This window comes from Aythya marila (assembly GCF_965140915.1).
Source record: "Aythya marila genome assembly, chromosome: 3".
Classification (NCBI taxonomy): domain Eukaryota; kingdom Metazoa; phylum Chordata; class Aves; order Anseriformes; family Anatidae; genus Aythya; species Aythya marila.
Genome location: NC_139044.1, coordinates 31193851 through 31206915, shown reverse-complemented (window position 1 = coordinate 31206915; position 13065 = coordinate 31193851). Strand labels below are relative to the sequence as shown.

Here is a 13065-nt window from a genome sequence, read left to right as displayed (position 1 = left end):
ATACACAATATACACACACATATGCCTTCTCCCACCCATATCTATACTAGAAAAGAAAATAGGATAGCTGATGCATGAGCCAAGAAAAACATTTATTTTGGATGATACCTTTTTAGAACTGACTTCTCTGCAGAATTCAAAAAATGTGTTTGAAATTAGAGAGGCCTGTTTGTGGAGGATACAAAAAATAGATGGAAGAAGAAATCACTTAGAGAAATGCTAATCCCCTCCTCCACAAACTGCCCTTTGCTATGACCCTGACCTTTAGTTCTGTCACTTGAAAAGATCCTTAAATATTTGTTGTGATATTTTGGGAATAGACAGGTACAGATAGAGCTATATACCAGCTCTCTGACTCATTCCCTCCCTACACATGAAGGTATAAAGAAAAATATATCTAAACATGCATACAGCCACATTATTTTTCATGTGGTAAGAAATTCATGCTTAAATTAAAACAGGCCCGCAAAGTTATTAATTTTTATTACTGCAACACCACGCTCTGATAAAAAGCAAAATAAACCAGCAGTGATTTTAGTAATCATTATACTTGTATATTTTCTGTCTACATAATTACTGAACTTCCAATGCTGTATTTCAGTCAAATGGATGTATGCTTAGCAGAACATATTTGTTTTATCATAATCTATCTCAGATCATCCATACTGTAGATGTCCAGTTTGTCTACACTAAATGTGATCTGTTTCACACATGCGACTGTGAGACACTCAACTGTGAGAACAGTTTCTACTTTTATTAACGCTAACTGCTACCATGCCTGCAACTGCCAAATGCTATGCAGCAATTACAGCAAGCTACTTAATATAGTGGCCAGTGGGAAAGGAGGAAACTCTCTCTCGGTGGCATGGTCAAATGGAGCAGCTGTTTTAGAGATATAAACATGTACACAGCTGGCTTCCGGGTAGTTGCTTTTGTTCTCTGAAACACTCCTTTGCTGTAACTATACCTAAGCAAGGGATGGATTTCACATTCTTGGCATGATATTCATAAGACCTCTGGTTGATTTGTGGAGTCTAAGTTTCTGTCACGCACTCAAAGTTTTTATTAAATAACTATCAAACAATGTATATATTCATTATGCTTCTTAAACTTGTGGTTTCTGAGAGCCTTTGGAATCAGTCCCTCTTTTCTTTTTGATAATCTCAAAATGTAACCAAAACTCTATTGAGAAAGAAAATACATTGGAATGGATATATTGACCTAGTCCAAAGCATATTGGCTGCTAGCCCTTTGGGAATAAAGCCCCTGCAAGATGTATTGCTGTTTGTGCACCTGAAACTGCTGCTTGCCTGTGCCAACGTAAGCCACTGTGTGTAAAGGAGTGACACAAAATATATCATTAATTGGATACTCTGTACAGAACACTATGCATTTTTATCATGTTTATGTAATATCAATACTTTGAAATTACTGAACCAATAGGACTTACAGTAGGAAGGAGGACAGTGAAGGAGGACAGTGCCATCTAGGATGATTTTTGATATGATTATTTGGTTTCCTGTAGGGACAGTACCAGACATATATACTTTATTTAACTGTTTCTTTCCTTGAGTTCAGGGTTGGACTGTAGTATTTCTTATGTTTTTTGCAGAAGCATAAGTGACCTGTCACGTAAGTCACATGTGACAAAATGATGACAATCCAAGCCAATACTGTGAAGCTAACACTTGAAATTGTATAAACTCTTGAGAAGGCATTGTGGTCTCTACTGCCTATTTGTCATGTTTTGCAGTTAAAGTCTTGCTTATCATAACTAAAAGATAGCTTTGATAAGCTAAAGGACTCAAAGCTGGAATGTGACCCATCTTCTGCATGTCATGTGAAGGAATGTGCTATCTTTTAAAAAATTAATTTATCTTGCTGCTTGGAATTGCTTTGCGGCTATGCTGCAGAGATAACATAACAATATCAAGCACGCCTTCTATCTCCAAGAGAAAACAAACAAACAGCAGGGTGTGATTCCCGAACCAGTCATCCATCATGACATGTGGAGGGCGTCATGAGCAGAGATGCTAACAGAGCTCTCACTCCCAGGGTAACTGTGTATAGGTTGGACAATTGTCCTCCTTACAATAGCAATTGGAAAACTAGAGCTTCTGCAGTTGTCACATGCTTATTTTTACCCATTTATTATTAATGCAGAATCTCAGAACAAATCCAATAACAAATAAATGCACAATAAATGTGAATTTGCGATGTGTGTGTCCAGTTTTTGTCTGTGACTTTATACACAGAAAAAATAAATAAATCATCTCTACATCCCTCTGAAACAACCTGATGAACAAACATCCTGCTCTAATGTTTTTTAGGACACACACCCCCATCCAGAATGATAAGATCTTGGTTGGAGAGATTGACTATTGATTAATTTGTTCTCTGGAGACCTCCTCTTTAAAGGACAGATGTTGAGATTTTGAACATTTCTAGAATCATTTCTGCTGTTTTATAAACACAATTGTCAATTTAAAGAATAAGGTTCTGTAACATAAAATATACTGCACTGAAAAATCTACATGCTGTGATTTTACCAGGAGTGAAAACTGTCTTTTACTCTAGAGTTCAGAGACTTTTTGCAGTTCAAATAATAGAAAAAGCAGAGTGCTTTACTGGCATTTTTAGGTCATGTTTCAATACATACTGAAATATTCTCTTTTATTCCAGAGTTGTTCCAGTTTGAATTATTTTCCTATTTCTTCCAGCAAATTCTGTTACGGAGTTTTGAACTCTCATTAGAACTATGATTTATTTTCTCATTACAGCTGTGTAAAGCCATTGAAGCTGTGGGGCTATATTGGGAGCTGACTGGGTGCCAGATGTACACAAGTATAATTACCATAATACACACCTACTAATACACACCTACTACTAATTACCAAATGCATACCAAATGCATACCTACCATAAAAATTATATTTGCATTTAATTTAATAGGTATTCCTAGCAAGAGTGAGGGGATGACTTGAAGGATAACTTCTTCGTCTTTCACCCTCAGTGTTTAAAGTCAAAATTAACTACTAGGGAAAACACAACAGTGAAAAGAGAGCTCAGTAACCTAAATGGAGGAGAAATGGAGGAGAACAGGCTTTCATTTTTGCACATAAAATGTTGTTTGTTTTTCTTTCCTTTTTTTTTTTTAAAAAAAAAAAAAAACAAAAAAAAAACAAAAAGGAAAAGAAAAAGACGACTGCTATTACAAGTGCTGTTATGTGTGGCTGTAGCAGCTTTCCAAGTGAGTCATCAGCTGTGTTTGGATCCAGGCTTCCAGTTTTATTGCGCAGACACCTGCAACTCGAACTAAAGGATTTCTTACACTGGCTGGAAGAAACAGCAGGTTTTTATAGTTTAAGGATCATCTACTTGAGAAAAAGAAGTAACACCCTGAAACAGCAAGCTGCAAACAAGAATCGCTTCGTGGCTACATTTGTTTGGCAGAGCCCTCCTTGGAGGTTGCGTGGCTGCAGGGTTGAAGGGAGGAATGGGTGGACTGGTGTCACATACCACCTTGTGAAAGGGACACCCTGCACCTCCCCAGTGCTCCCTGAGGGGGACCTTACCCCAGGTCTTTCCTCAGTGCTGCAGAGCACCTGGGATGGGCACAAAAGGCAGAACACCACAAACAATTCAGCATCACTGTTTCAAGTCCAATATCAAAGGTTACTTGGACCTGAAATATGGGTGGAATAGAAGGATCTTTCTCCTGTCGTTGGAAATCCTGTAGCCTGATGCTTTTGAATTTCTCATTAGATGCCTACCTGCATTATCACCTTTAACACCTTTTATTTAAAAGAAATCTGTATTTCACCATCTGTTTTTGCTGTGAAGAGAACCTAAAATAAACTCACACCAAGTGTAACTGCTACTGAAGGATTTTGGAGATTTTGTACAGATTCTGAAGGAGAAGGGAATCTGTTTAAAAGTTTCTCGTGACAACAATTTAAGAGGATTATTTCTCTCTAGTTAAAAAACAATACAAAATATTTTCAAAAAAAGAAACCTCTTTGGGTTTTCAGAAACCTCTTTTTTTTTTTTTAATTTTATACTGATTTTTGTGGAAAGATTTTCTTATGAAAAATATCAAAATGGGACAAAAGATTGACATAAGAGAAAAATGTCAATCGTTTCATATGAAGATGTCACACAGCAAAAAGCCCCACTTTCTGAACAGTTTTAATGAGGTTGGAACTGTTCTGTTCCTCTCAGTGGAGTTTTAGTAATTTCATGTTAATTTTGTTCACTTTTTCCTGTAAGAAAGGGGAGGATTGAAGATCTGCACAATTTATTGTGATTGATGTCTCATTTTGCCTGTCAGTCAATGGCAGCCTTTTGTTCTCTGTACAGGTCAGCTGCTAGAAGGCACAGGGATCACAGGTCCACCCTTGTCTGGCTGGCACTCGGGTGTCTCCCGAAGTGACTGTAGTGAAACCTTGTCCCACATATTCAGTAGATAAAGTTCTCAAGAATGAACTATGGCAGTTGCTCATCTTTTCTTCATTGCTTCTAATTTTCCTCCTTGTTGATAGCCACAGTGTTGGTACCTGTACTTCTGCAACTTACTCTGAAAACCTACAATTACACAGTCAAAAGTCGGGATGTGTGAGTGTGGCTGTACCTTCCCTCACATACTGCTACCCCAGAGTTTTAGTCATTTCTTCATGGCACTCAGTTCTGATTGATTAAGCCTTAGAGGTGCATTTCCCTTTGCATAGAAGTGTCATTGAGCTTTCGGTTTCATTCTGATTAATCTCTTCCTATTTATGCCCATCACATTTTGGTTCACATATCGGTCTCTGGGAGAAGAGTCCACCTGTGACAATCGGGATTGATCGTTTGGGTGCAGTTAGTCTGCAACGGTTCTTAGCTTCTGATAAGTTCTGTATGAGCATCCTTTCCACAGCTGCCTCAGACTTGCTGGAGGGAATTCAGAGGCACTATACTTATTACAAATTCCCTTGCAAAATTTATTTTATTTTATTTTATTTTATTTTATTTTATTTTATTTTATTTTATTTTATTTTATTTTATTTTATTTTATTTTATTTTATTTTATTTATTTTATTTTATTTATTTTATTTTATTATTTTATTTTATTTTATTTTATTTTATTTTATTTTAATTATTTTTTTTTACTGCTGGACAGAAACAAATGTTATTGTCTCAGTTTCTGGGAGTTTTCCTTCTGAAAGGTTTGATACCATGAATGCACTTTCTCCCAACTCTAAGTGCAGTCCTTTTATAAGTAGAACACTTTTACTATCCTAGGCTAGGAAGAAAGTCATCAGAAAGCTAGATTTTTTTTTCAAGTCTTAGTTATTACCATCTTACCCACCGTAACTATGTTGATTATACATTTCTTTTCAGAGCTTGAAATAATAACAAAACACCCACTCTTCACTTAATGTTACCCGAACGTATAGATAGTTCAGAGTTGAACTGTGCTGTTATCATTACATATTGCAGACAATTTTTATTCAAAGTAAAACTTTACTTACCTAAGCAGGATTTTCCCACATTATCACAGGTTTCTATTGGCAGAAGATGGGTTTAGAGGGAGCTTTTATGAATGCTGAGGTTTAGACTAGTAAACTAGATGAACCCTTGGTCTCGCACAGTTCACTCATTTTGATTTCCATATTAGAATTTCCATATTAGTTATTAGATCTGTAATATCATACTGGACTGATTTATTTCATTACATCTTCCACTGTATGCTGTCAATATGTTATGTATCTGGGAAAATAGAGTGTACTAGTCCATATATTCTGTACACTGCCCATTTATACCAGCAGCTGTGATCTCATGTCTTTACCGTCTTGAATTGCAATAAAGATATTCCATGTAAACTTGTTTTTGAAGAAAATGAAGCCATATGTCATATGCTGATAAGACATTCCCACATATTTATAATGCAGGTGCTATTCTGTTTCCTTGTCAGAGTTTAATTAATTTACATATCTCCATCCATAGCACCATGGTTTGGCCACTTAGTTGGTTAGTCACTAGTTTAAAACCTTCTCAGAGACTTGCATCCCAACATAGGCTCACCGTAAACCAGTATCTCTCGCACACAGAGTGTCCAGGTTGTTTGAAGAGAAACTTTTTTTTTCTTCCTTCCATCAAAAATGGCAGTTGATGAGCTGAAAACTCAAAGTTATACATACTGTGAATGAATTTTATAGAAAAGAAGTTCTCAGATGAGCATCACGGGGTCTGTGTGTTCTTTCAGAGAAGTTAATGGAAAATATATTGGCAATATAAATGAAACATGCAGACAAAATCAACTCACATTTTGCAACATTATAAAGAAAAAAGGCAGGGCATATCTGAAAAATTGCAGATGCCTATTGGTGCATCCTTGAAATAACAGTGGAGTAAACTTATTAAGAAAAAAACAGAAAGTTTTGGTTTTTAGTTGCTGTTACTTATTTTTCCTTCATCGGCAGAGTTCACTAAACTAGCAAAGAAAAGATACCTTCATGCCAAATATTAAGCTGTAGCTCAGAGCTACCTGTGAGCTGCAGGAAAGCAAGGCAGGCATGTGGATGTTAGCCACAGCGGGGAAAAAGAGGAGTGGGATGGTTCCTCAGAGCCCCATTGGAGTGCTGCAGGAGGGCATGAGGACATCTGCACTTCTCCAGCTCACCAAGAGCGTGGAGGTTGTGGGGATGAGTGGTCAAAGAAGTCCTCTCTTCCTCAATGCAAGTAATTATTATTTGGCTTTTTTATATAATGAATCAGATCTTTGGATCCCTGACCTCAACAGTCTGAACCACTGTATTTGTCAACAATTCCTTTAATTAGGTTTCCTGTTGTTGGTTTTCACCTGAACTGCTCTCCTTTTTTTTTTTTTTTTTTTTTTTTAATTTTAATTTTTGTCTCTAGAAAGCCTGCATTGGGTGGCTGTTCATCCTGCAAATTCTGGCCGATATTGTTTTTTCTAATAAAATGTCACTCAAGCTACCATGTAAAAAGACGAGACAGGGATGGAGGCTGTAACAAAAGGCAGGAGCAGGAACAGCAGTGAAAATCACTTAAATTTTCCCCTGAGACTTTTTGAGGGCAGGGACCACAGGGACCACCTCGCTCCCAGCTTGGGGTAAGTTCCTGCACTCTGCTTCCAACTGGAATAAGACCAATTACTTCTGCCTGTTTATATCTCTGTGCACCAGCTAAAAGGCATATCAGGCCCAGGGTGTTTTTCAATTCTGAACAGAATATTTTACATGGCTGCGCTATGAGATTTTCATTCATCATATTATAGCTATACGCTTTGACCATGTAAAGGTGGTTTATGATTTTTGCAGTTTGACACATTTGTCACTGGGCTATGCGATTTTTAAAATGTATTCCTTCCACAATTCTACAAAGCAACAATCATCTAAAAGGGAAAAAGAAAATAGTTATTTCTGTTTGAGCATGAAGAGGAAAAGAAGAAAGCCAACAGAACTGAATATTTTAACTTTCAAGAAGTCTAATGGAAGCCAGGGATGTTCTGGTTTTGAGATTTAAAATATAAACTGTATAAAAACATAAATATATATATATGTTTTTTGACAAAATACTCTGCCTTTTCTACTTTCTCTCACCTATGTATTTTTACCTATTTTTTACTAAAATTCCAATTATTAAACTAATTCTCCCTAACAGTAGCTTTACCAAGTAGGTCATCACCTCAATCTTTTAGCAGGTCTGATTTCTTACTACCATTTTCTAGGCAACTGTGTAGATATTTTAGTATGTTGAACTAGAGATAAATTATCCTAGAGGACATTCATGGTTGTTTTGGGGTGTGCACTGGAGCCAAAGCAGTATTGCCATGGAAAATCATCGAAACAGTGATGCCTCAACGTAGTAAGTCTCCATAGCAACCTAAAAAAATAATGACAGCTGTACCAAGAAATTTACTAATAGAAGCCCTTAACACATTTGTCTAGACTCAGTCATACTTCATACTCATTATAACCGGTAGAATGATTGTAAGAAAATCAAGTGCAGAGGAAAAATATGGGATTTATTCTTTTTTTCACAGTGCCTTCAGTTAAGTTACCTGGCCTGTCATCTGACCTTGTCTACAGCCAATTTAACCATAGCAGTTAAATGTAAAATGGTTGGTAATGTAGCTTAATTGCAACTTCATTTATTCTAATTTGTGTATTATTTCATTCGATATGTGCCTCATTCAGAGTGGAAATTTCTCATTTATATGCATAAAGCTAGGGCTTCTGAAAACAAGTAGGAGGATTCCCATGCTCATATTTTTAAAATTATTGGCTGCAACAGTCTCTTTTGAAAAGACTGAATGAAAAACGCAGTCATAAGAGAGATACTATATTAAAATGGCCTTGCCCAAGTCCACATTACTGGCTATTGATGAAAACCAGAGGATTCTTTAGGATCAAATTTACATTGATAAAGCACAAGATAGATTGCTAGGTTTGGTCTGCTAGAAATGTTCCAACACACCAGAGAATAATGCCACAGGCTATATAACCATTGAGCTACAGTATGTAGAACCAATAATTTTTTGTGTTGACATCAGTTTGAAAGATATGTGACATTGGCTGCTGAATTTTAGGCACCTATCACTTTATTAAAATGATGCATAACCATTGCCTATATAAACAGCAGTTGTATCTAGTAGGACAGAACTCTGTACGGGACCTTGTGAAGAGAAGAGTTAATTACAGAACTAAAAAAATAGTGGCTGCTTAGATGAGACTGATTTTATCTTGATTACACTTTTTATTGTGAGTTCTGAAAATACATATTCTTGGGAGTTTTGAAAAGGACAATTTAAGAAGCTGAACATAATTTTGAGACAATCAACTGGAGAAAATGTAAACAAAAATGAGAATAATAATTGTCCGTTGTTGAACAGCATTTTACTAGATGTTCAAATTACATCTTTCAGAATGATGTTGATGCAGTGACTTGAGGAAAGAACAGTATGGGTCAAAGTAAAATAAAAGCATCTATAAATCATAATGAAAAGTGGGGAAAAAGCTGGAGAAGTCATAATATTAACTGTCTTGGAAATATTATAAAGTAGTGGAAGCAAATTGTTGCAGACAAAATCTATGGTTAACAGATTTAAGAATGAAAAGTTAGCCAAAGGGCTTCTGTTGTACCAGGAATCCCAATAATATGATTGTCCTGTAGCTGTATGACGGCAGCGGAACTGGAAAGGATTCATGGAAAGCTGAATCTCAGTCACTTTGTGTCTGCATTTGGGGAAAGCCAGATGGTATAGTCATATGATATGATGATGTAATCTTTTAATTTTAACCAGTTACACAGCAGTTTATTGAAGTTAGACATTTTTAAATCTGCATGTCTAATTAATTTGCATCTGATAGTTTTAAAAGAACTAGAAAAGACCCCCATTGGCGTTTAGTTAGTATTGATGACTAAAGTCCTGAAACTGAGGAAGTTTCAAGGAACTTAGAAAAATCTAATGTAGTGCCAATATTTTGAAATGATAGCAGACCTAACCCAGGAAATGAAGGGCCTATCAGTTTAAGATTGATCAAACACAACTAATGTAAATCTTCTACACAGGCTTCTCAAAAACATGTTTTGTCAGACTAATTTGATACCATTCTTTGATGAAATTGCAAATTCTTTTGAAACCGGATAATATTGCTGATGTAATGAAATTAATTATAAACTAATAGGTCTTGTAGTTGTAAATAATAAACAATCAAGTTGAGGGTTTGTTCCAGGTGAGCTTTCCCTCTTACATTATTTAGCAGTTTTATTAATGAGACAAGAAAGCAACATTTTGTCAATAAATTTTCTTATACCAGCAAGACTTGTAGAGAATTATATGATAAATGAGGCTGGGGAGTGACACAGAACAATCTGAATTTCTTGACAAAAGGGAACAATTTTTTTTTTGGAAGTCCATGCAGTGAGGAACATGCTTTTAGGATAGAAGAGACTCCATGCTGAGAAATAGGGACTGAAAAGGATTTGATTTTATGATGGATAATCAGATACACATGGAGCTCCTGCTGTGCACCACAGCCGAAGTGCTAAAAAGATCATTGGACTATAATTAGGAGAATAGGAATTAAAGTGGGAAGCTTGTATTATGCAGGTGCAGATATGCTGTGAGGGGAAAGGGAAGGTGCTAGAGGCCGTAGTTCCTTGGCAAGGTCTGCCTTCCTTCCCCTGTGCTGGTTGCCAGCCTGCCATTGATGTTTCACCACTGCTACCAGTACTCTGTCCTAAAGTGATTTATTTTTCATTGAAAACAAACAAACAAAAGCAACAACATCAAAAGCAATCAAAACCACCCCCCCCCCCCTTTTTTTTTTTTTTTTTTTTTTAAGTTTTGAAGGGGACAATAGATGTGTGTAAAGAACTGGAAAATACACTGAAAATAATGAATTAAAGTTCAAAGATTTTAACTTACTAAAGAACAGAAAAATGTTATAGAGACATCTTTAATTTCCTTGACAAAGATTAGCAAAATCCATTGCCTGGAATTAGAGAAATTTAGGCTTGAAGTAACATACAACAGCCAAGGGAACTGACCACTGGAAAAACCCATGACTGCAGTGGACTTTCTCTGAGCAGAAAATCTGAAATCAAGACCAGCTTCCAGCCTGGTCTAGTTGTGGTATTGGTCTTGATACAGAAATTAATACAGGCTCTTCCTGTAGATGTGGGATGGAAAGAGTCACATTAGATGATCAACATTTTTCAGTCAAAAATGTGGAGTGGGCATGTTACTCTGTTGAGATGATATGGAACAAGTACTTAATATCATTCTTAAAAAATAGGATTTGCAAATAATATTAATGTATAAGCTAATTATCAGACATGTAAGCTCTGAAATAAACTCATTATTCACAATGTAATAAAAGACTGATTTTTCTGATTGACATAACAGAAATTCATGTACATTACCAAAGCTGGACTTTGGTCTCTGAAGAAGCATATGCAGAGCTTCATATTTCTGTCCATTCATGAAGGGAAAAGAATAATTTAATACACCTCTAGATTTTAACTCTAGAAGATGCCTTTACATGTTCAAAGTTTTTTATTTTTGTTTAACTCCAGTTATTGGTACTTATTAACTCAAGCCATTTTGCTTCTTCTTTGTCATTGCACCTGCTGGCACCTGTTTCACCTTGCTATACCTGCTGGCATAATTTTGTTTGCCATTGAGTCACTGCTCTTATAGCTGATTCAGCTGTCCATTCCTCTTCCAGCCTCCCCTTACAGCTTGGAGTGATTCAGAGCCCCACCTCCTCAAGCAGCCTCCACGAAGAATTAAAAATAAAAAAGAAGCAAGATTTTTAAAGCACAGTGACACACCCTGCTGCTCTTACAGTTGCTCATTCATTCTGTGCTTTTCCCACAGAGGTGAGCAGAGAAGGGCAGTGTTCCTTTGTCTTCTTCAGCTGTCTGGTACCATTGTTGGCAACTGGGAGAGCCAAGTCTTTTTAGAGGTTGCCTCAGAAAACATATCTTTGATCTCTCTCTCTCTTTTTTTTTTTTTTTTTTTTTTTTTTTTAATTAATCCCCACCGGCCCTCTGAAATGTCTGTAGTGTTCTTTTGGTTTGTATTCTGTCTCAGAGACATTTATATAAAGGTGCAGCTTCAGCATTATTTTGCTTATATGTATGCCTGAGTATGTGTATGTACTATCTACATCTGGAATGAGGGGCTGTATTAAAAATAAAATAATTATAAAAATAAAATGAAATGGCCTCACATGGAAAGCATTTAGAAAGGAAAATACCAGAGTAAAAATGGAAAAATAAGTACGTGTCAGGCCAGCTGCAGGTTAGGAGCAACTCTCAGAGAAGCCAGTGGGATTTGCTGGTGCCCTGCATGGGAAGACAGAAATGAAGCAAGTACAGCTGGTCCGTAGCACTCTGGTGACCAAGGCTGTAGTCATGCCTGCAGTAAATGCTTTTAACTTTAACCTCTCTGGCCTCAAGAGTATTTCTCAGAAGCTAAAGACATCCATTTCAGCAAGACTGTGCCCATAGATAGCAGTGACTGAGAGGGATATCCCTGGAGTAGGTGGCTCCTAGAGGTACAGTCACCAGCAGATGACTGGGGCATGGGGGAGCATCCTTGCCTTCCTTGGTAATGCTGTTCTCAAAGTAAAATTCAAACATTAAAACCTTCTCTCTTTATTTCTGCACAAGGCTAAAGGGATCCCACACTGTGAACAAAGCCATCATGCATGGAATTATTTGTCAACCCCTAAGTTAAGAAAGAATTTTAATACCTCCCTTCATGGGATAACTCACATGATTAAAGTTAGGCATGATTTCAAGAACCACAGAAAATCAGCCACCTGATAAACTCTCCATTTACAGGTTGAAATAAATTACATTGAAAAAGCATGTTTCTTGACAACCAATATAAAGAAGAGAGTACAGCAACAAATATTTGTCTTAAAAATTCTTAAATTGTTTGGTTTTTCAATAATTGAAGAGGCTTTATTACCATGTAAACAAAAAACAGGTTGGCTATTCACCTTTTGGAAGATTGCATTTGCATTGCTATAATAGAAGAGAAGAACCTTAGAAAACTAATGAAGGAGCATAAAAATGCAAATTACTGCAGCTAATTGGCTGTGCCTTCTTACACCTCCTGAATTATTAATTTATGACCGAGTAAATCTGCCCCTTTTAAGTAATATAATAAAGAACAACACTGGGTTCTGCACTGTTGAATAGATAGTGTTTGTTCCCTTAATTTTATGGTGAGTTGCTCTTTTTGTTTGAACTAGCAAGATGCTTGCAGTGTTCTGTGAAACTGCAGGTCCAGCACTCTTCTCATGCAGAATGACATCATTACATTTCTAATTTCTAAGTCCTGACTGGAAAAAAAAGACAAGAGATGATGCCATTATTACAATAATGCTAATTACATCTAGTGCCATCGGCACTAATGTTTAATCTGAGAGCAGACAAATAATCCCCCAAACACTTGCCAATATGTGAGTAATTCCACCACATTTCAGTGTGGTAACCCATCAGTGATGGCTGTCCAGGGGCCTGAAGAAATTAAAATTAATA

General features: G+C 36.5%; 1 protein-coding gene across 1 annotated transcript in view; it reads left to right on the top strand.

Annotated features, from left to right (window-relative positions):
- The window catches only part of LOC309876915 (uncharacterized protein), a 36179-nt gene extending 32755 nt beyond the window's left edge, over nt 1–3424 (top strand). The window contains exon 3 of the transcript XR_014317276.1: nt 3190–3424. The gene's annotated coding sequence lies outside the window, so the exon portion shown is untranslated. The remainder of the gene's footprint in view (nt 1–3189) is intronic.
- Nucleotides 3425–13065: the final 9641 nt, after the last annotated feature.